The 23,996-nt window shown below is 42.2% G+C and overlaps 1 long non-coding RNA gene across 1 annotated transcript; it reads left to right on the forward strand.

The window, feature by feature from the left end:
* The first annotated feature begins 17,447 nt into the window (after positions 1 to 17,447).
* On the forward strand, positions 17,448 to 18,460 carry LOC133123249 (uncharacterized). Its single transcript, XR_009708211.1, has 3 exons — positions 17,448 to 17,573; positions 17,656 to 17,900; positions 18,065 to 18,460. It is a non-coding gene; the product is annotated as an uncharacterized LOC133123249 (long non-coding RNA).
* The last annotated feature ends 5,536 nt before the right edge of the window (positions 18,461 to 23,996 follow it).

Genomic DNA, 23,996 nt, shown 5'->3' on the forward strand with positions numbered 1-23,996 from the left:
TGTGGGTGCATAAATCAGTGCTATCATGCTGGACATGCCTAGGTAATAAAATACAAGTGATAAAAAATGAAAAAGGCAATTGTCAAAACAGAGGTGATGAAACAGTTTAATAAAGTAACTATTTTCATAATCCATAAGAATTATATTTTCAAAATAAAGCTTTTTTTGTATAATTGCAAGACAGTAGTGGTTTTAAAATCATGCTTTTGGTTGTGGGGGGAATGGTGTTTCTGAAGAAATTTAAAGTGGCAATTACATGGTTTGGCCTAAATGACTGAGACACACATGATCCCTTTCACTGAATGCAGTTGAAATTACTCATTAAAAAAGATTTAATTTGTAATAATTAGCAGGGAGTTCAGCAGCCTCCCTTCTGGTGAATTGCCCTGAATCATGAATCACCATTCAGGATGCTGGGTATGAAGTGATCCTCATTTCATGAAAGAAATTTGTTTTGACAAAGGTGGACAAAACCATGGTGAATTAGTGAATTAGTAATGTTCACACCAGAAGACAGGTTACTACTGAACCAGATCTCACTCCAGGCACTTGGCATCTCATCTGGAAAAAAAAAACATTAAAGTGGACAGCTACTATAACTGGATATACAGAAAAAAAATTGAACTATTCCCAATGCCCCTACTGAAGTATTGTTCATGCTAACTAATTTAAATGCTATGAAGACTAATCATGTGCCATAGCTAATTTATTAATTTACTGTGACTGCCCCACCATCCATAATGTAATCTGTTTTTCTCTAACAGGAAAAGTCTTGTCCTAGCAATGTCCTTGGAACGTTTGGAAAGGTGGGCTGTCTGTAAAACAGGTCACCTCTGAGCCATTGTTACTCCCAGGTGTTTGAACAAAAAACATTTAACCAGATGGACATCTAACCTAAAAAAATTATAATGGCGGGTATAATGGGTATGTGCAGCTCAACTCAGTTGTGCCGCTGTATGGCCCTTCAGCTTGAAAAGAATGATCCAGGTCTTTTTGTTCTCTTAGTCCGTGGATCTGCATTATGTCATACTTGAGAGGCTAAGACTTCTCTACTCTGGCCAGTCTTCTAAGCATTGACATCTGAGCAATGACAGCAATTAAGAAGTGAAGGCTTCTGGGCACTTCTTAATGACTTGGTAGCAGGGTTTCAGGGAATGTTCCCCTCAGTTTGTGTCTCATTTCACCCCAGCTCACTCGTTCTACTGGGCTAGTACTTTGATGCTGACCCAGTTTGACAGTGTAAAATTATGTATTTTGCTGTTGACTCTTCTAAGGTGTTTTTACCCTGCTTACACAGCCCTTCAGGACAGTGTCAGCTTCTTGGCAAGATATCCAGTTACACAGAAGATTTTGAAAATATTATTTTGTTAAGGTTTATGTTAAGTTTGGGACTCTTCATGCAATGAACAAACCTTAATTAAAGGATAGTAAGTTGGGAACAAGATATAAATAGGTAATATGAGTCACCAACATTATCCTGTAAAGGGATATTTTAGTGTTTCAGATTTACAGATTTACAGGTAGTGAAAAATCTTAGGTGCTGCAGTTAAATTATAAAATGTGTCTATATATGTCTACAATTCCTGCATGTTTGCTTGAAAGGAGCCATTTTAGAGAGGAATAAAAAAAAAAAAGTTGTTATTTAGAGGTCAGGCCAAACATGATCCGAGACGTTGGGAAGATCAATGTGCACAATTCTTTGGGGAGCCGCAAAGGAGGCAGGTCAGAGAGGCAAACAGCATGAGGCCTTTTACCAAGACAGCACCCCCACTGGCCCCCGCACAGAGTGCACAGCGCCAACCGCATCCAGAAAAGGAGACAATAACACAGTGTTCTCATTTTCCGACAGCTGAGACATAGATTTTCCCTTGATATTTATTTATTTATGATTGCTTGTGTTTTCATACATTCCTAAATTGGCTGCGCTCCAAAAGCTGCTCACAGGAAAAGGGAAAGACATGGATGAGCAAAGTTGAATTTCAAGAGGAATCTCACAGCTTCAGTAAAAAAAAAGGGAATTTCAAAGGATAGTATATGAATATTGTGCTCTGAATGTAGTGATGTAGAGAATGAGCCCACAATCATTAACTGGATTAAGTTATTCATTTAATTGTCATGATCTGTGTTTTCAGTATAAGTCCCCAGCGTTTCACCTTTTGTTTCCCTCTGTGTCCACCGTAGTTCTGTTCTCTGTTCATTCAATTCTTTCATTCGTTTCACCTGTTCTCACAACAGTTAAACAACGTCACTGCCTAACTGACGGGCAGCCCGTCCCGGAGCAGACACCAGACCTCCGTCTAACCTCTACATAGCTTGGTGACATGGCAGGAAATGACAAAAGAAGTAACCCCAACGAATTCCACCTCTATCCCTACCAGCAGTGAAAGAGCTATCACAATGAGGCGAAAAGGGAATAGGTACAACGATCCAATCCAAGTCCACAAGCTGTGAGGCATTCCTGCGTGGCTTACAGTATGGCATACAGCACTACACACAGCGCAGGGCTGTGTGGCTAACAGTCCTACAAACAGCCCTGTGTTAAGTAGGATGTTCTAAATAACATACAGCGCTACCCATAGCACTCTGCTTGGTCCCGTAGCTAAAGGAAGTCCTAGGATTCAATATTAAAAGCAATCCCATCTTCCAACTACCACATACCTCGCTTTGTGAATAACAGAAAACAGTGACGGGACCCTGCCTCCAGCTCCACTGATAATGAATGAGCTGTTCAAATGAGGCGAAATATAGTTTCAGGTAGCGAAACCTGACTGCCAATATGCAGGGAATCGGGTCTCAGTGCTAGGAATCTGACCGAATGTCAGGAGGATAACGCAGCCCAGATCCGTTCCATTCACCAAGCGCCCTAAAGTGGTGGCCGAAATAAACACATTGCTGAAAGAGAATTGTATCTCCAGTTAAGAATTAAGTATATTGAATCCTGAAGGCTCCATTAGGTTATGCATGGATTATAAATGAACGGTAAACAAAGTGTCCTCTCTTGAGCAGTACCCAATTCCCAGAATGGAGGATTTATTCACTGTCCTGGTGGGAGGTGAGCAGTTCACTCAGCTTGAGTGTTGTCATGCGTACCATCCAATAATGGTGGATGATGCTTCAAAGAAATTCCTGACTATCACAATACACAAGGGGATGTTCACATATAATAGCTTACCATGGAGGGCCTCCTGCAGGGATACCAAGAATGGCCGTCTACTTAGACGACATCCTGGTAACGGGGTGTTAACAAAGAAGACCACTTAAAAAACCTGGATGAAGTGCTGAGGAGGTTGAAAGAAGCTGGCTTAAGGCTAAAGAGGAGCAAATATAAGTTGCCGGAGAGGGAAGTGAACTACCTTGGATATAGGGTGGATGCTCAGGGCTTATATCCAGCAGAAGCCAAAGCCATTGTGGATACACCTTCTCCCACAAACATCACAGAGTTAAAAGCGTACTTGGGCATGCTTAATTATTATAATCATTTTCTTCCTTACCTATCCGCATTACTAGCCCCTCTTCACCAGCTATTGAGAAAAGACCAAAAATGGAAATGGACATCATGTCAAGAAGACTCATTCATACAGTCTAAGAAAATGCTCCACTCAGCAGTAGTATTGGTCCACTATTCACCAAACAAAGAACTAATCTTGTCAGTTCTCTATATGGCGTTGGCACCGTCCTATCACACAAAATGGAGGATGGAACAGATTTATGTCCAGAACATTTACCTCTGTAGAGAAAAAGTACTCCCAGTTAGACAAAGATGGTCTGGCAGTGATATTCAGCATACAGATGGTCCACAGGGTTTTGTATGGGTGCACATTTAGGATTTGTATAAAGCCCTTTGTGTCCCTGTTCAATGAGGCCAAGCCATTCCTGAAATGGTGTTGCCGTGGGGCCAAAGGTGCACAGTGCTGCTATATTCGTATAAGTATCAGATTGTATATAGGCCAGGGAAAGACCACAGCAACGCGGATGTGCTCAGCAGCCATTCCTTTCCTGAGCAAGGTGAAGCAGATGACTAATTGTAAGGCCAAGTGTTGCTACTGGACCTTACTGAGGAGATGCCAGTATGCATGTCATTAAAAAATGGACAGCTAAAGATCCTCTACTATCCCAAGTTTATGCCTTCATACTGGATGGATGACCAGAGACAAAATAACCTCACCTCAAACCCTACTACTTGTGACAGCTAGAGTTGAGTGTGCATGATGGATGCATCCTGTTAGTGAGTAGTAGTTCCACCTCATGGGAGGGCCAATCTCCTTAAAATGCTGCACCAATTGCATCCCGGATGTTCCGCATGAAAGGCCTAGCTCGTTCCTATGTGTGGTGGCCTAAAATGGATGAGGAGAGGTCAGCCTGTGTAGGGTAGTTTGGGGTAAAACGCCCAGTCGGGGCTAAATGCCCCCCGGCTGTATTTCTCCACAAGACCACCAGATGTTGGCAAATGTTATTTCAACACATTTCCTGGCTACCACTACTCTTGCTCAATGCAACATTTTACGATCTCATCTCTTCAAGATGGCGGCACGGATGGTGCAGCGGGTAGCACTACTGCCTCACAGCAAGGAGGTCCTAGGTTCGAATCCCCGTCGGCCTGGGCCTCTCTGTGTGGAGTTTGCATGTTCTCCCCGTGTTCGCGTGGGTTTCCTCCTGGTACTCACACAGTCCAAAGACACACAGATTAGGCTCATTGGAGAGTGTAAATTGCCCATAGCTATGAGTGTATGTGTGAGTGAATGGTGTGTGTGCCCTGCGATGGACCGGCGACCTGTCCAAGGTGTATTCCTGCCTTTCGCCAAATGTATGATGGGATAGGCTCCAGCCCCCCTACGACCCTGTTCAGGATAAGCGGGTTCAGATAATGGATGGATGGATCTCTTCAATGTCAAGTTATTCCACCAAAACGATTTTGAGGTAAGTTGATGTTATTTTTAGTCATCCTGAAAAAGTTGTAAACATGATGTAATGAAATTAGCGTTCATTTATTTTTGGTATGTCATTAGGAAAGGCTTAGGAGAAATAATCCACTTGTTCAGAGAAAAAAATCATAATTGTTTTTTTAAAACAGTTTTTTATGTGACTGTGTTTGGGGCAAAACGCCTCTGGGGGCATTTTGCCCCTTTAGTTCTAGTTTTTTTAAATAGTTAGTTAGCTATAGTTTAGAGTTGTTGCAAGTCATAACTGAGTATATAAATGAAGAAAAACTGGTAGGAGACCTGGCTAGCTAGCTGGCTAGCTAGTTTAGCTAACATTAGCATTTATGTTAGCAAGCAATTTTGTAAGCAGAAAGTCTGAGGTAAAAAAATATTATTATTATTATTTTTTTAATATATTTTTTAAATAGATTAATGTAAATATAAAGCCTGAAAACCATATTCATTAGAGATAGTTTATTCATACAGTATGGTTAAGGTTAGGGTTAGGTTTAGGGTTTTTCAAGAGAGACCCGGCCAAGACCATTTAAAATGGCCAATGTACCTAAATTGTAACCAACTGAACTCGCTCTTCGGAGTTTCTAACATTTCACTTTTTGCTTTACAGATGGGGAAACTACAAGAAACACACAAACCGCGGTAACTATGGGGGGCAGGTGCTTCAAAATGCTCTCAAAGCTATTGAGAATGGCGGGAGCTTAAAGGGAGCATCACGCATGTTTAATGTAGCAGCCAAGACCTTGAGGCGGCACAGGGATGAGAAGGTACGGACACCAGGGCATATCTGCATGGGGAGAAAGCCAGTTTTGTCCTCATCTTTTGAAAGTGACCTTGCGCATCATATCCAAATAATGGAGAAGGCACTTTTGCAATAACACGAAAAGATGTCAGGGGCGGCCTGTAGCGTAGTGGTTAAGGCAAATGACTGGCACACACAAGGTCGGTGGTTCTAATCCCGGTATAGCCACAATAAGATCCGCACAGCCGTTGGGCCCTTGAGCAAGGCCCTTAACCCTGCATTGCTCCAGGGGAGGATTGTCTCCTGCTTAGTCTAATCAACTGTACGTCGCTCTGGATAAGAGCGTCTGCCAAATGCCAATAATGTAATGTAATGTCTGCAATAACACAAAAAGATGTCTGCAATAACACGAAAAGCTGGCTTATGATTTGGCCGAGCGGTGTGGAGTGGATCATCCCTTCACCCCTGATTCCAAACTGGCAGGGATGGACTGGTTTTATGGGTTCATGGAGTGACACCCTACACTATTAGTGCGTGTCCCGCAAGCTACCAGTCTGGCAAGGGCCGTCAGTTTTAACAAGCCGAAAGTGTTGCAGTTTTTTAATGTTTATGAAGAGGAGCTGAAAAGTTTCAGTCATTTTGGCCCCACAAATATTTGGAATATGGATGAACTGGCATTCAGAATGTGCAGAAACCTCAGCCAGTGGTGGCAACAAAGGGGACTAGACAGGCCTTATGGATGACAAGTGCCGAGCGGGGCTTTAATGTCACAGTGGTTTGCGCAATGAGTGCTGCGGGACAATATGTGCCACCCATGTTTGTCTTTCCTCAGAAGAGGATGAATAACCTGCTCAACGGAGCACCTGCTGGGTCCATTGGTGGCGTCTCTGATTCCGGGTGGATTGACAGCAGTCTTTTTGTTGACTGGCTCACTCATTTTTGTGTCAGTGTGGGATGCACCCCAGATCGGCCACACATCCTGCTCTTTGATGGCCATCATTCCCACAAAACCCTGGATGCCGTCCTTCTGGCAAGAGAACGCAGCATCATCCTTATTACACTCCCACCTCACTCAAGCCACCGGATGCAACGTCTTGATCGTACACTCATCAAGAGTCTCAAAGCAGAGTACAACAGAGCGGCCGACAGTTGGATGACGACACACCCCGGGAAGAGGATCGATGTGTATCAAATGGCTGGCCTATTTTCACAGGCCTATAACAAGGCAGTCAATGTGGAGAAAGGGGTGGTGGGCTTCAGGGCCTGTGGGTTATGGCCTTTTAACAAGGACGCGTTCCAGGAGGACTTTGAGGCAGCAGAGGTGACCGAGGACAATGGTGACAATGGTCCTGATCCTGAATCAGCCTCCACAATCCTGCTGGAGTTGTCCCCAAGGCCAAGGTTCCAGGCGGCAAGGCCTCGTAAAGTCTGCCACTGTCCTTACTGCCTCTCCCAATAAGAGGGTGTTATAAGAAAGGGCCAAAGAAAAAATGGCCAAAGCAAAGAAGGCAGCCAACAAGAGGCCTATGAAGAGGCCTGCTCCATCAAAGAAGGGGAAGAAAGAAAATGTGGAAGAAGGGGATGCGGAATGCGTATATTGTCCAAGTTATTCTCAGTCAGTGGAGGGAATTGGATCAGGTGTGAGGAATGCCAAGAGAGGGCTCAAAGCAGATCGGGGAGGGTTTCATTTGTGAACTGTGTGACTGAAACTACTTTACAAAGTAGTTGTACTACTGTACAAAGCTACTTGCACAGTTTTAGTGATTGCACTCAATGTTATGCTCTGTTCAATGTTTGTTATTATTATTACAATATCTATTTTAGTAATCTATTATAGTCATCAATAATAATAATAATAATAGTTATTATTATTTTTTTTTTTTTTTTTTTTTTTTTTTCATCACACATTACAATGTTAATTTCAATGAATTTCAAAGTGCTACTTTCAAATAATTATTCATTCATAATAATGTAAAAAACTTGACCTTTTGCCTCCTGATTTTAGAGACTAAGTATTCAAACATTACATTATTAAAGATAAGTTTGCACATTATTTATGAGAAAAAAGTAAAATTGACAAAATCTACAGATAAGGTGATGGTGGGCTGTATCAAAACGGCATCATGGTGAGGATATTAATATCAATAAAATACAGCTGAACTACCTTAAATGGCCAATATAACACAAATAAAATTATTTTTACACCTGAATGTGGAATGAAACTTCATTTGGGGCAATATGCCCCATGGAGGGGGGCCTTTTGCCCAGAGAGTGGGGCAATAGGCCCCCTTTACAAATCAAATACAAAACAGATCAAATGTATCTACTGTTCCAACTTAGTACTCCTATAATTGCATTGGCTTAAGCATGGCCAACATGTACATATTGAATTAATATCAAAATCTATTGTAAATATCATAAAATAGACATCTTTCTTAAGGGGGGGCGTTTTACCTCAAACTACCCTACTGAATTTCAGTGTAATCGCCAGTGTAATCAAGACCACCTAGTGCACCGCTCTATCCCTGGGAATGGCCTGAGAAGCCATGGACATGGATCCATATTGATTATTTAGGGCCATTCCTCTGAAAAACGTGCATAGACGTGATAGATGCATATTCCAAGTGGATGGATGTTACCTCAATATCATTTAGATCAGTTGACCTCACAAGCCACCAAAAGCTGCGTCATTATCATAGCACCATATCAACTTGGCTGAGGGGAAGGGCCAAAAAAATCATTTAAAAAATATTGTTAAGCCAGAAAAAACGTGACACAAAAAGACAGGTATTTTGGGGAGACTACACACTTTCTAAAAACTTTTAAAACATTTTTAAAAGTCTAATGCCAAAGTCTAATGCAGAACGTTTGATAGCCATGTAATGTAGGAGTCTGAATGTGGCTGAACATAAAAATAGAAATTTTGAAAATATTTATATCTTTGTCTTGATTTTTATGAGTAAATACCAGCAATATGGATGTGTTCATATGCTATGCAAAATGTTTTATTTTACTTCCAGGGGTTCCATATTTTATAGCACGGTTGGCAACACTAAACCAAACTATGATAAGCTGCTCCACACTGATTCATGGACAACAAGCTGACACTGCTGGAGTTGGCAATGGCTCCAACATTATTGAAGACTTTGTTGACAGTATGATGTTGCAACAGTTGGTTTTTGACAAAAAAGGAAATTATTATTCACTGTGCTATATTGATGTGTATTAATTTAGAGCTGTGATTAAGCTTAATTTTTGACCGCGCTACTTCATAGCTGGGCCAATATGGAAAAGTAACACATCCCTCAATCAGAATTGAGTATTTAACCAGCTGTTGTATAAGCCATGATAGCTAATGCAAAACAAAACAAAAAAAACAAAAAACAAGCTTACTGTTGCTGCCGTAGCATTTAACCTTTTCTTACCACGTAGTCTGTTCGGTTTAATTCATTCTCATTCATTTGTTTCAACTGTTCTCACTTCCTGATTATTGTGCATACCTGATTCTCCTTTCCCCATGTTATGTCTATTTAAACCTTGTCTGTTTTGTTAGTTCAGTGCCAGATTGTAATGTGCTCCTGCTATCCTCTCCAGGATTTACGCTGTCTGATTTACCTGTATTCTCACCTGTTCTGTTTTGTTTTCGACTACCGGCTTTTGGATTCTCCTTCTGTTTGCATATGACCCGCTGTTCATGGACTTTTTTTGTTTGGATTCTCGGTTTGTGTTTTTGGATGTTGTTTCTGTTTATCTGCCTCCTGGTTATCAAACTTCTGCCTGTGACCACGACTACGTTTTGGATTTCCAGTGCTGTGTCTGTTTGCCCCGTTTACAAACTCTTGGATTATCAACTACATACTGCTTTACCTACTACACTCCTGTTTGCCAGCAATCAAGCTTCACCTGTTTAACCAGCCCAGGATTCAATAAAGACTTTTATGGGAATTACTGCAGTTTCGCCATTTGGTTCATTGTTCTGAAACATGACAGATAGCAGTGATGGCGTAATAACCTCTGCCATGTTTTCAAATTACATTACATTACATTATTGGCATTTGGCAGACGCTCTTATCCAGAGCGACATACAGTTGATTAGACTAAGCAGGAGACAATCCTCCCCTGGAGCAATGCAGGGTTAAGGGCCTCGCTCAAGGGCCCAATGGCTGTGCGGATCTTATTGTGACTACACCGGGAATCGAACTGCCGACCTTGTGGGTCCCAGTCATGTACCTTAACCACTACACCACAGGCCAAATCAATTTGAAGTAACATAATTCGTAATTGCATCACATTCACCAACCTATTGCATTAATAAAATGTTTTTGTTCATCTGAAATAATGTACAGGTATATTATGATTTAATAGAGGATATGATTTACGGGGAAGCTTTGGAAATATTTTTGGACTTTGCCTATTATAATCGTTTTATGATATGTCTCTTAAATAAGTTTAGACTTTTATTAGGTGGGCCTGAGATCAGTTAGGATGTGCCCAAGCCCATCCATGGCTACTCCCCTGCCCCACAGTCACAAATATATGGAAAACAAGGTCAGCCATGGTGTACATTACTCTCAGTCCAACTATGGGCATTTGTGATGAAGGCACTGGGAGTTTCATTAATGTTGACACTAAAACCCACTTGTGCTAGATGGTTCCAAATGAACCTTTTTGAATGAAGTAATTGCTGAGGGGTGCTTGGAAAGCAATGATTTGAGAGATTGGCAGGGGGAGTTTTCAGTGGCAATAAGGTCTATTGAAGTGCATGAATGTCTGTTGACTTCACTTTACTATTGTGATTTCTGTTTTTGTTTGTTTTATAAACAATCTTTAAATAAACTTTGGCCTGTATCCTGTTCGTTGTGTGGTGACCCTGGTGGTAGAGTTATATTTTTTCATAAATTGAGGGATATTATCAATAAAAATTGTATTACTACATACACCTTCTAGAATGTATAGATTCAAATGTAAGCTGTTTGCAGAGAATCCTGTGTCAAGGCACATGCTGTAGCCACATTTCTGAGGCATTTAACTATAACTCATTAGAAACCGCTGAACACTAAAGCAATTCCAAAATGGAAACAAAGAACCCATGGAAAAATTGGTAAAGCTCATTTAATAGCTTTACACATCTCTAGTCATGCCCAATCAAGCTAATTATGCCACTGTGGAGGGGAAGTGGCAGACCTTGTAATTGATTCCACCATAACTGATGTCAGCTAAAGCCTTGATAAAAATATATTCCTTTTCTGGTCAAAGGAAATGTCTTTCTGCTTCATTTGTGGTAGTTTCAGCTCAAGCACACGGGGTCGCAAAATGTTATCCATAGCATTACTCAGGGAGGCAGGGTTTGGTTTGGCATGCCATGACCTGTCTCATCACGAAAGAACCCAAAATAAACAGACTTTATGAGGTTACTATTATGACTGGTCTTATGACATTTACAACTAGGACTATTGTAAAACTATTTGGGAGTCCTTACTTGAACCCAATAGAGATGCTGTGGCAGGACCTGAAGCATAAAGTTTGTGCTCATAAACCAATTTATCTGATTTAAAGCAGCTCTACAAAGGACAGTAGGCTAGAATTCCTCCACAGTGATGGAAAAGACTGATATCAAATTGTAGGAAGCATTTAATTGCAATTGAAGGAGGGGCAACCAGTTATTAAGGCTAAGGGGGCAATTCCTTTTTACATGGGTGATATGCCTGTCTGATAACATTTTTCATTGAATAAAATAATTCTTTATAAATGAATTTTGTGAAACCATTTTTCATGGCACTGTATTTGTGAGCTTAAACCTTAATGTGGAAAGAAATCAGTACAATGCTGTTACATGTGAACCCCCTGTCTTTTATAGACCACTAATGATGACTAATCGCTCAAGTTACTGTGTTCTGCCATGAAAGTGATATCTTTGTTTGATATCACACATATATAAAAAAAGAATCAGAATTGTATTGTAAGTTGCTACAGTAATTGTCCTTTCCCCCCAGATTTTGTAAAGCATTTTGATTCTTGAAAAGTGCTATATACCACTGTAAATAAAATGTAATATTATTATTACTATTTCTATCATCTTTATGACATTATTATACGAGGATGGTATGATTTAGCAGTGCAACCCACATTAATATATATATATATATATATATTCTTATATGACTGTATTATTTTCATTTATTACTAGAAAGTAAAAATAGCAACAAAATACTTACCTTATTGATTTCTAGAAATTAATCAACCCCTGAGTTCTTCTGAAAATAATCTATTTGGTTGCTGATTCAAAGAGAATATTTGATTGAATCCTCAGCAGCCTGCCCAGCGGTCGGTACATGTTGTTTGAAGTAGACCACCATAGTAACAGTACCCATAACAGGTATTAATGCAGTGTGTGTTGGAAGCCTTATCAGTGCATCGGTCAAGATAATGTTTTCAGTGCTTCTGTGAATTTCCTGCGTTTTTCAGCTTTTGTCAACCATTATGACATTATCTGTCACTTTAAATGTAGTTTTTGGGTTGAATTTCCAGACTTTTTTTTTTACTGGAAGGTAATGTAATCATATGTATATAAACAGTGGTTTCAGAATATATTGTGTTTTCAGAAAGTAAACCATTTCAAAATCTGTGTTTTACAATATTCCACTTGTATTCTGAATACACTGAAAAAAAGCGAATTTTTCCATAATAATTTGAACTATTAATGACTAATATAATTTGTATTTGCCCATTTATAAAGAAAAGAGAACCGTAAGTAGTTTAAAACTGTTACCTATCAAATACATAATGGCCCTCACACATGAACATCACAGCAGCAAGAGCTTCAATAAAGTAGCCAACAAGCCTTGAACCCCTTGAACCACATACTTTTACACCTTTTCTGGACAAAAAAAGGTTGAAGTTGAAGTAAGTTTTGTTGACGTTACGGTAATTGTACGGAAGCATTGTGATGGCTGATTTAGAAAAAGTTTCTGCTACCATTTGGCTTGTGCCATTGCAAGTGGATTGTTTAATGTTTGTTTTAAACTAACTAGTTAACTAGTGCCTCACAGCAAGGAGGTCCTGGGTTCGAATCCCCGTCGGCCGGGGCCTCTCTGTGTGGAGTTTGCATGTTCTCCCCGTGTCTGTGTGGGTTTCCTCCGGGTACTCCGGTTTCCTCCCACAGTCCAAAGACATGCAGGTTAGGCCGATTGGAGAGTCTAAATTGCCCGTAGGCATGAGTGTGTGAGTGAATGGTGCGTGTGCCCTGCGATGGACTGGCGACCTGTCCAGGGTGTATTCCTGCCTTTCGCCCAATGTATGCTGGGATAGGCTCCAGCCCCCCTGCGACCCTGATTGGGATAAGCGGGTTCAGATAATGGATGGATGGATGGATAGTTAACTAGTTCAAAAAGTGGAGAAATTAGTTGATATAACTTGCTACCCAGATCCATGTAAATATTATGATACTAGCTACAACACATACTAGATGCCAAAAGCTGATCAGCTTAGCAACAAGACACAACAATAGACATTCGATGACTAGAATACCTACAGACTAACCAGAGATTCAGTTTTTAGTGGTGTAAAGTATGTTACCAATTGATCTAGGGTCAGACATAATGTTCCTTAGTCATTTTGGGAAATCAGATCCTAGAGCAGCCGGGCAACTTAAGCCTGAAGAATAGATAGATAGATAGCTGGGTAAGTAACACATTAGTTTGGGTAACACATATTTATTTATTTAAGTTGACTAGCCTAAGTATAGCTTCGTACAGTTGTATCGCTAGCTACTAGTAAATAACAAGCTAGCGAGCGATCAATACCTAATTTTAGCCAACTGCCATCATCTGAAAGCAGTAAGATATAGCCTGTCATGACAACGGATATGTCCCATTAGCCGGAAAGTGCATACTCCTTAACTCCACTACCACCATCCTCCACTGTGCCCTGGAAAACGATCTTTGTGGACTCCCTACCTCCATTGTTCCATTGATATGAAGATGTCTGTCATCAGTAAATATAGTGTGTTACATACACCAATCAGCCACAACATTAATCTACAGAAATGTTTCTGAATTAGCATATGTGAGATGCAACTGACAATAGCCAAGAACATAAAACTGTTACAGTACACATTGTTTCAATGCCGACCCAATGGGCATTCAGGGATTAGTCCATGGAGCTGGTCTAACTGGTCAACCAGCTGTTTCAAAACCTAGCTCAATTTCTTTCAGCTGGGGTTGATATTCGCCTGAGAAGCAGACAAAGATGTAATATTACAAGCAATGAGACCAGGGGCCTCATTTATAACCATTGCGCACGCTCAAAAAAGGGCTTGAAATGTGCATACGGCACTTTATAAAAATGTATATATATGTTTTTTAAACTTTACGAGGAAATGTGCGTACATTTACGGAAACTTTGACCCAAGAATATGGAGGCAGAGGGAAATAGCGGCTCTGCAGGCAAAGTAGTGAACACAGTAGTGTGAAGAATTATCTTGACTCCATATATAAAATTTGGAAGCCTGCTAATAATATCACTGTCAGCGAAAAATCCATGCCTGAGTAATAGTTTTGTTACCAATAAAGCACAAAATGATTTCTTTTTTCAATCAATTTTCATAATGGATTTGGGGCATCAATTTGATGCGCAATGGCTACTTTAGCACTATTGGAGGACTTTGCCAATGGCAGGCTTCTAATAGAGAGGGTGTTCAGGGACCACAGGGATTTTCTGGCCCAAGATGATGACTGGCTTATGAGCCGATTTTGATTCCCAAAAGCAATTCTCTTCGAATTGTGTGCTGAATTGGGCCCAACAGAGCGACCAACCTACAGAAACTGGCCAATACCAGTCCCTTTACAGATTTTGACCACTCTCGGGATTCTGGCAACCGGCACATTCCAGAGGGTATTGGTGGACAGGACGGGGATTTTGGGATGGCATAATTGGAATGACCCAACAATACATACGCTTTCCCGACACTGTGGGTGAACAGGCCAACATCAAAGGGCAATTTGCACCACTTTCTGAAATGTAATCGAGGTAGGGATGTGACAAATCATCAGTTTTTGTAAAAGGATACCCATCCCATTTTTTAAATGGTTAACCATGTAACCGATTCTGCTTATGACCGTATCTTTTTGTATTTATTTAAACTGTACTGACAAATTAAATTTTCAAACTTTATTTTGGTCCAAAAATACTGGAAGTAGTAAATCTAAATAATCGAAATCTGTAAATATCCTGCTGTTAAGATCTTACAGACGGGGTTATGCACTCCGCTAGGACTGCAATATTTCCCTGATATAATATAACACTGTTGTCTATTTTCCCATCGGCGACTGGTCTAATGATTTTACATTTATGCCAATACAGGTCTCTATATAATTTCATATATTTTTATGTAACGGTAAGCTTTGCCAATGCATTTTATATGGCGTGGGACAATCGTGGTTGTGAGATTAACACAAATTTTTCCATTTTCACTTTCAATATCCAATGGATAAATAGCCTAATGATATTGTATTGCTTTGTTTAATTTTACTTAAATACCGCATAGTGTGAAAGCTATGTTCAGTTTGCTTGTAGTTGGATTTAGCATGTCAACAAATAAATATGGATGAAAAAACACCATACAATAAGCCAAAAGTGAACCAACAGCTTCAGATTTAAAACACATTTGATAACTATAATACTGTAGCATTCAATTCCCTGCGGTGTTTGCATTCTTAACCCCCTGAAATGGCCACAGACTGATTGCTAGTTTGTCATCTAAACAGCATATTGCAATACGGCTGGTGGTGAATGCGCATTTATTTACCATTTCAGCCTTATAAAAAAATGATCGTTAGCAATTTTTTGTAAACGTATACAACTGTTTAAAGGAGGATAAATGTGCTTTTGTGAATCAATTCCATCAATGTTCAAATTATCTTTCTTATTTATCTTTCTAAATTTATCTTCTTAGCCTTGTGCTCTGACATTGCCATTCAGAAACATAGCCTACATAGGGATTATCAAGGACATTTCTATGCTTTTAAGTAATTATTTTCAGTAATTATCAGTATTATTTAAGGGTGTTTCTTTAACCATTTATTGTGGGAGTGAACTAGGCAGTGTGTTGGGCTCATGCACTCACGGACAATTCCAAGTTGATTTGGGATTCATAAAAGGAAAATGCGCACTGGCTAGCAGATTTTATGAATCAGAATATTTTTTGAAATTCATATACTTCCTCATTTGTATGTATGCAAACATTTAGTATGGATTCTCTGCAGAGTTTTATAAATGAGGCCCCTGGTCTTGTTTGGTTGTAGCCTATTGAGATAGCAAAGTAGGCTATGCCTTTTCATTACACACAAGCAACATGACATGGAGGCAACAGAGCTGTTAAGTTATTTGCTGGACTTAACTGCCGTTTCACCATTTTGGCTCCATATGGCTCTGGCAATGTATAATCGTATGTTCCGTGAGTCTGGCTAACAGACGAGCTAACTTTTCACCTTTCATTTTCAATGGGGCCTCGTTCTCGAGAATAGAAATTTTTATAACAACCGTAGCACATGAAAACCCGATTTTTGCAAAAGGCACTACTCCGTTTAAAAGTAGGATGCGTTCTAATTGGGTGAGAAACGCTTAAAAATGTTTGTAAAAGAGATAGAAAATGCTAATATTTTCACTCATCTTTTTCATAAAAACTACCAAATTTTTTCAGGACGAATTGGAATAGCGCATTTGCCTTACCAAAAGATTTTTCTTGTATATTGGTCCCAGAACAGCGAAACGATGAGGCTGGCGATTTTCGTTTTTTGAATGCAAGTGTGGTTCAGACAATATCTACGACTGTGCCAGTTACTACAAAAAACTGTGACACAGTTGGCGAAACGCCAATTCCAGGTTGTTAAAAAGACTCTCCACTCGCGAGAACAGCATTTTAGATGCCTATCAGCCTCTTATTTTCAAAGCAGGGCAATAAAACTCCAGCCTCCCCCTGCCCACACTTCGAATATACAATTTGAAGTTTGATGTATAAACACATTGGCCCTCATTTATGAAACGTGAGCCGAATGAAATTGACCGTAAATCCTTTGGAAATGCAATTGCACAAGTATTGTGGGATTTATCAAGTTTTATCAAATAAAGTTTGTATTGTACTTTTAATATTCTATTCATTCATATTTTATTTTGATTTAGAGTGGAGAAAATATTTTAATAAGCCAATTATTATTATTATTATTATTCATATTATATAAAAACATCCAACTAGATTCAACAGTAAAATGGGTGATGCTTTATTCAGGTAATCCTGATTAATTAATAATTAATTAGATACTTAATTAGAGCAGAAAAGATTCCAGGAGTGCTCTGTTCCATGTACTTTTATTATTATCCATTCACTCTTATTTTTGGATTTAGCATTTTTTTATTTCTTAGTGATCAAAAGTGTGTCTCAAACTAAATGACGAATCACAAAATGTACTCATTAATATCACACGGGAGTATATTCAGTTCCCATACAGCGCGAAAGCAAGTGGAAGTCAAACTGGGGTTCGTCGATCTCGCCGGCCTACCCAACACGATTGGGGCCATTATCTGTGCAGATTGCCAGCTGCTGAATGTTGTGCTAGTTGGCCTGGGGCAGGGGTCAGCAACCCTGGTCCTGGAGAGCCGCAGGGTGTGCTGGCTTTCGTTGTTACTTGGCATTAATTGATCAATGAAAGCCGTTGATTACACAGTTAACTCACCTCACCTGGTTTCTTGGGTCTGAATCGGCTGCTTATTTTAAGGTGGAGACGAAAGCCAGCACACCCTGCGGCTCTCCAGGACCAGGGTTGCCGACCCCTGGCCTTGGGGGACCCATGATTCTGTGATTTTGCTGATTTTGCTGGTTGGGAATAAACTGGCACATTTTGGTAGGCATACCAAGCATATATATATTTATATAGCTAGACTTTTCTTGGTTTCAGACCTACGCATAATAATTGTTTTCCATAGGGGATAGGAGTTTCCCTCTGAAGCTGTGTGATGACACCATTAACACATTAACACTCCTTAAGACTCCAGCGGAATGTTGAAGGGCCAATGGTTGTGTCCTGCACAACATGGCCCTGAAACATGGGGTTCCCATAACCGAGGAACCCAGAGGCCTACATGACCGAATTCCCATTCAACTGCCCATCGATCAGCCAAATATGGAGGCAACTCGTCTGCGTCAGCTCCTTATCCACTGCCTCTAAAAGGTAGGTAGAATTTATGAAGCATGCTGTATGTCAGATCTTAAATGCTAAAATTGTTACCCAATAATTAGGAATTAAAATGAATTAAATTCATTTGATCCCTGCCAAGGTTCTCAGCAAGGTGCTGATTTCATTTAGGCTTGTACTAATTTTCTTTAACGTTGAAGAAATCTCCTCCACTGCCTTCTGAATGGCCTCCTGCTTCTCCAATACTGTGGTGGTGAGGACCCTGGGCAGCTGGGACCTTCCACTGACAGAGCCCTGGCAGTCTCGGCAGAGGCTGCTGAAGTGCCTTCTCCTATGAAAAAAATACAGTCAATGGCGCAGATGGATGGAGGAGGAGCTGGATGCAACCTGATTGGGCTGCAGGTACCACCTCATGCTACCAGTAGTGACAAGGACACTAGCAGAACACAAAAGTAGAGAAGAATCAGTCAGGAAGGATAAGGAGAGAGCAATTGTCTGTGGCCATTACCTTTTTTGCGGTTGTCTTGCTTTTGCATCTCCATTGCACCTGGACAGTTTGATATCCCCGAAGTTTAACTGACTTGGTGTTACACTGTGACGATGAAGTGTTCCCTTAATTTTTTGAGCAGTGTACTTTAGTTAGAATCCTTTCAGTCTCTGCTCCATTAAAAAAAATCTTCTTTTGTTTTTTCTCTTTTCTCTGTCTTCTCTGCCATTCTCTTTACATTGCCAACAAGGGAATTATACGCACGTTATATGGTATTTATGGGTGTCAAATTTTGGTAATCACAATCCCTGTGCACATGCTTCTCATTCCTGATTGATTGGTATTCATCATCATGCTCATGTGAATATGAAAAAAAGTCTGCTACGACTGTTTTCTGACTTACGTTGAAGTTTATTTTGTAATCCGTTTAGTCATTTTTGAGAAAACAATTTTTGTTGGGACTCTACCTAAGAAAATACTTCTTGAAAGGAATGTAAAGCATGGTAAGCTTCTTGTACACTTCTTGTACGCTTATTATACACTTTCTAACAAGCTAAGTGGTTAACTTAAATGTGATGCAGGTTGGTTAGAACCTGGGCTTTTGACAGGACTGCGGTTCGATTCCCAGTCCTGCCAAAAGGCAAGTTTGGCCGACTCTCATGGAGCGGCACTATTGGCTCGCTGCTCCAGAGGGAGGGACTACAACAGCACCCCAGACACCTCGGAATCACGGTCACAGTCACAAGCATAAGACGAGATGTCTTGAAGAAGGCGTGTTGTTCTCGGATTGCCAGATCCCTTCAGGCCACCGAGGGACGGGGTGTGGGCGGTGCATCCCCAGCTAACTAATTGCATTAGACTAGTTTTGGGAAAACAAATGTGGAATTTGAATCCCTGTCGATTTTTTACATTAAGTTTGGGCACAAATATAAAGTAGTAATGGGTTGATCTTTGAACTACAAATTTAGATATTCAGTGCTCAACTATGAAAACATACGTTTTGTAATTGTATTGTATTTTAGGGTTTCTTTTGGTACAAGCCTCTTCTTTAATTTACATCTTCAATCTTGTGTTTGAAGTAAATAGCTTTTGGTATGTTTATAGGATTAGTAAAAAAACCCAGCTCCTGGTCCAAGCGATAGTTCTGTCCCGTCTGGACTACTGCAATTCCCTCTTGGCTGGCCTCCCAGCGTCCGCCATCAGACCCCTCCAACTTATCCAGAATGCAGCAGCTCGTCTGGTCTTCAACCTTCCCAAATACTCAGATGTCACCCCCCTGCTTACTTCCCCCTCCACTGGCTGCCTGTCATGGCTCGCATCAAATTCAAAACATTGGTGCTAGCCTTCCAAGCAGTTAAGGGGTCTTCCCCAGCTTACCTACAAAAAATCATCAGACCCTACACCCCTTCCAGACCTCTTCGTTCAGCCTCCACAGGCCGCTTGGCACCTCCCCCTCTCCAAACTTCCACTTCACGCTCACAACTACTGTCTGTTCTGGCTCCATGGTGGTGGAACAAACTCCCCGTTGAGGTCAGAACTGTAGAATCTCTTCCCACCTTCAAGCGCAAACTGAAGACGCACCTCTTCAAGCAGCACCTCTCCCCGTCCCTCCCTACCTCCCGGTTAACCTTAATTGTTGTCTTTCTGTGATTTACTTTCTTGTGTATCAGTATTTTTAGTTTGGCTCGGTAAGCAGTGTTTGGCTAGTTAAGGGGTTTGCTCATACTGTAATATTGTTTAAAAAAATTCAAATAGGCCCTGGTCCTTATCTTTGTTGTGCAGGTAGCAGTTGAAATTGTACTTCTCTCTAGGGTCTTTCAGCGCACTTATCCCTGGTTACGGGTAGGCACTTTGCTGTACATCGCTCTGGATAAGAGTGTCTGCCAAATGCCATTAATGTAATGTAATGTAATGCCCTCTAGGGGGGCAACGTGCAAAGGGTTAAATTCCATCCCTCATGCAAAATCTTTCACCAACTAAGCAAGAATTGTGGATGGTGAAAACCATGTATGGTACCAAGTATGACATTGACGATGACATCTGAATGTCATATAGAATAACATTCTTAGGTGTGTTTGTCATGCTATTGACAATACATTCGGTGAGTTAGTTAATAGTAACTAGCCAGCAAGCCAGTAAACACTGAAATGATTATATTCTACACTTAAAGAAATTATATTCTATCAAAATTCTGTTATGAAGATGTTCATTCAATCTGGCTGTACATTTAATGTGTAAATGGGCAGATAGTTACTGACCAGGCCTTCTCCTTTTATTGTTATCTACAGTATATTCAGCCCAGGAATATGCACATCCACAGGGATAGCCAACAACAGAATTATGTTTCTCAACAAATAGAATAAGAACAGCATCAAGTGTTTGGGTTCAGTCTATTTTAACATCAGCAATGCAGCCAGCTACAGCCCTGGTTGCCGCAACAGTCACCTGATGGTCTATAAACCATCTTTGAATGAGGTCAAATGACTTTATTCCACAAAAGCGCTCACCAAACATAATGTCAGTATGTCCTTGCGAATCCACTGTGATTTTCTCCAAAGGCTCATAAGCGAACAGCTGTGCTAGAGAAAGCAGCGATTGGAATGTTTTCCCTTGTCCATTGCTGAATCGAATGTTTATGTGCTGGTTTTATGTGTATGTGTAAGGGTGAGGCTGGGCGGAGAGCCAGAAGCGACCGAGGAAAACCCTCTAAAACGAACACGAGAACGGGTTCGTCACTAGATCCCAGGGAACAGCGGGAATGGGATATAACACAGAACTGAACCAAATAAGGAAAAGAGAAAAGCCCCAAAAAACGGCTATAAGAAAACAAATCAACCCTTAAAAAACAGGGCGAACCGCACCACTGGCTTAGGTGCTTCCAATGACTGTGGAACAAAATAAAATACAACCTAGCCAGGGAAAAAGGCTAGGCACGAAAATAAAAACCTCGAGACGCAGCTCGGGACCAAAACGCAAACCAAAAATACATACCAGGGGACAACGTCCCCCAACCTCCGACTCACACGAGTCAAAAAGAAAACCAAAACCTTAGAGGAAGGCGCCAGCGAACACAACACAGCTGAACGCCTTCCTTACCTTTTAATCTTTTAGTTTCTTAACAGTGAAACACACACACCAGCACAGTACCGGACTCTTAAGTCTCACAGAGTCTACCAAGTGCTTTTACCGGCTTTGTGTCAGAGCGCACAGTGAACACAAAAGCATTGGTAGACTGCCGGCACTGGCCTTAAATACTCTCTCGGAGGAGGAAAAATCCTCTGCCAATAATGACAGCCAGGTGAAGCCAATGAGCACCAGCCCTCTGGTGGACACCATAGATATTACCTCACCATGACAGGACCCCCCTACTAAGGATCGACCCCAGGCGATCCTTCAGCCCCCCGCCTGTGAAACTCGCGAATTAGTTCTGGGTCCAGAATGTCCCTCGTGGGGACCCAACAGCGTTCTTCCGGGCCGAACCCCTCCCAGTCTATGAGGTATTGTTTACCTCTGCCTACCCGGCGCTCTGCCAGGATGCGCCGCACGGTGTAGACCGGACCCCCGTCAATTAATCGTGGGGGTGGTGGAGGAACTTCCGCAGGGGCCAGTACGCTTGTCAATACGGGTTTAAGGCGGGAAACGTGGAACGTGGGGTGAATTCTCATGGAGTGGGGCAGCTGGAGACGCATTGTGATGGGGTTGATTTTTCTAATGATTTTAAACGGCCCCACGTATCGAGGGGCGAGCTTACGCGACTCCACTCGCAAGGGCAAATCACGCGTGGACAACCAGACCCGTTGCCCCACCCTATAGCAGGGCGCCGACTGACGGCGCCTGTCGGCCAGCCTCTTCTGGTTGGCAGTAGCCCTCAAAAGAGCCGTACGGACCTCCTCCAAGTGGCCCGGCATCGCCGAACAAAGGCCTCAGCCGAGGGCACTTCACCCCCTTTCTCCAGGTCCGGGAACAATGGTGGAGGATATCCAAACTGCACCTCGAACGGCGAGAGCCCCGTGGATGCATTCTGTAGTGTGTTATGGGCGTACTCCGCCCACGTGAGTTGGCGGCTCCACGACGTGGGGTTGTCAACAGCCAGGCACCGGAGTGTGTTCTCCAGCGTTTGGTTGGTGCGTTCCGTCTGCCCGTTGGTTTGTGGGTGGAAGCCAGATGAAAGGCTCACCGAGGCGCCCAACAGGGAACAGAATGCCCGCCAGAACCGGGACGCGAACTGAGGGCCACGATCAGACACCACGTCCTGGGGCAGCCCGTGAATTCTGAATACGTGGTCAACCACCAACCGTGCGGTCTCCACTGCCGAGGGTAGTTTAGGTAGCGCCACAAAATGAGCCGCCTTAGAAAAACGATCCACTACCACTAAAATGACCGTTTTACCCCCTGAGGGTGGCAATCCTGTGATAAAATCTAATGCGATGTGGCTCCAGGGACGCCTAGGAATAGGTAGCGGACGTAGCTGCCCTGATGGTGGGCGGTGGGAGCCCTTGCTGCGCGCGCAGACAGGGCACGCGGCCACAAACTCACAGACATCCTTCTCCATCCCGGGCCACCAGAACCGTCGGGACAATAAATCTTTCGTACGGTGAACCCCGCGATGCCCCGCCAGCCGTGAGGCGTGTCCCCACAGTAACACTTGGGGCCGGACCCCAGTGGGCACAAAGAGGCAGTTTGGCGGACCCCCTCCTGGATCCGGCTCACGGCGTAATGCTCTACGCACTGCTGATTCCACCTCCCAAATAATCGGCGCCACTATTCTAACCCCCGAGAGAATAGGTTCAGGATCGCGTTCCCCATCTGTCTTGTCGAAAACCCTAGAGAGGGCATCTGGTTTGGTGTTTTTGGACCCAGGGCGGTATGTCACTGTGAAAGAAAAACGTGCAAAAAACAGTGCCCAGCGGGCTTGACGCGCGTTGCGTGTCTTGGCGATCTGAATATATTCTAGGTTTTTATGATCCGTCCACACAGTGAACGGATGCTCCGCCCCCTCCAGCCAGTGCCGCCACTCCTCTAAGGCTAACTTGACTGCTAGCAGTTCCCTGTCCCCCACGTCGTAATTTCTCTCGGCCTGTGACAGTGACCGGGAGAAAAACGCACAGGGATGCACTTTTTGGTCTTGGGGAGACCGTTGTGACAGAATAGCCCCTACCCCCAGCTCGGAGGCATCAACCTCTACAATGAACGGCAGAGATGGGTTCGGAGTTATCAGAATCGGCTCGGAACAGAACCTTTTCTTTAACTCGACGAACGCCGCTTCTGCACGAGGTGTCCACACAAAGCACGCCAGGGCATTCTTTTTCGTGAGCGCAGTGATAGGTGCGACTACCGTGCTAAAATTACGAATAAAATGACGGTAAAAATTGGCGAACCCTAGGAATCTCTGCACCTGTTTCACAGATTCCGGGGTGGGCCAATTCTTCACAGCAGAGATTTTTTTCGGGTCCATCTCCGTTTTACCTGCTGAAACGATAAAACCCAGGAAGGATACCGAATTTGCATGGAACACGCATTTCTCAGCCTTAACAAAAAGGCGAGCCTCCAAAAGGCGCGTCAGTACCAGTTTCACGTGGCGAATGTGCTCAGAGAGGGTAGCGGAGAAAATCAAAATATCGTCTAAATAGACGAACACAAATTTC

Source organism: Conger conger, chromosome 3, assembly GCF_963514075.1.
Source record: "Conger conger chromosome 3, fConCon1.1, whole genome shotgun sequence".
Lineage (NCBI taxonomy): Eukaryota > Metazoa > Chordata > Actinopteri > Anguilliformes > Congridae > Conger > Conger conger.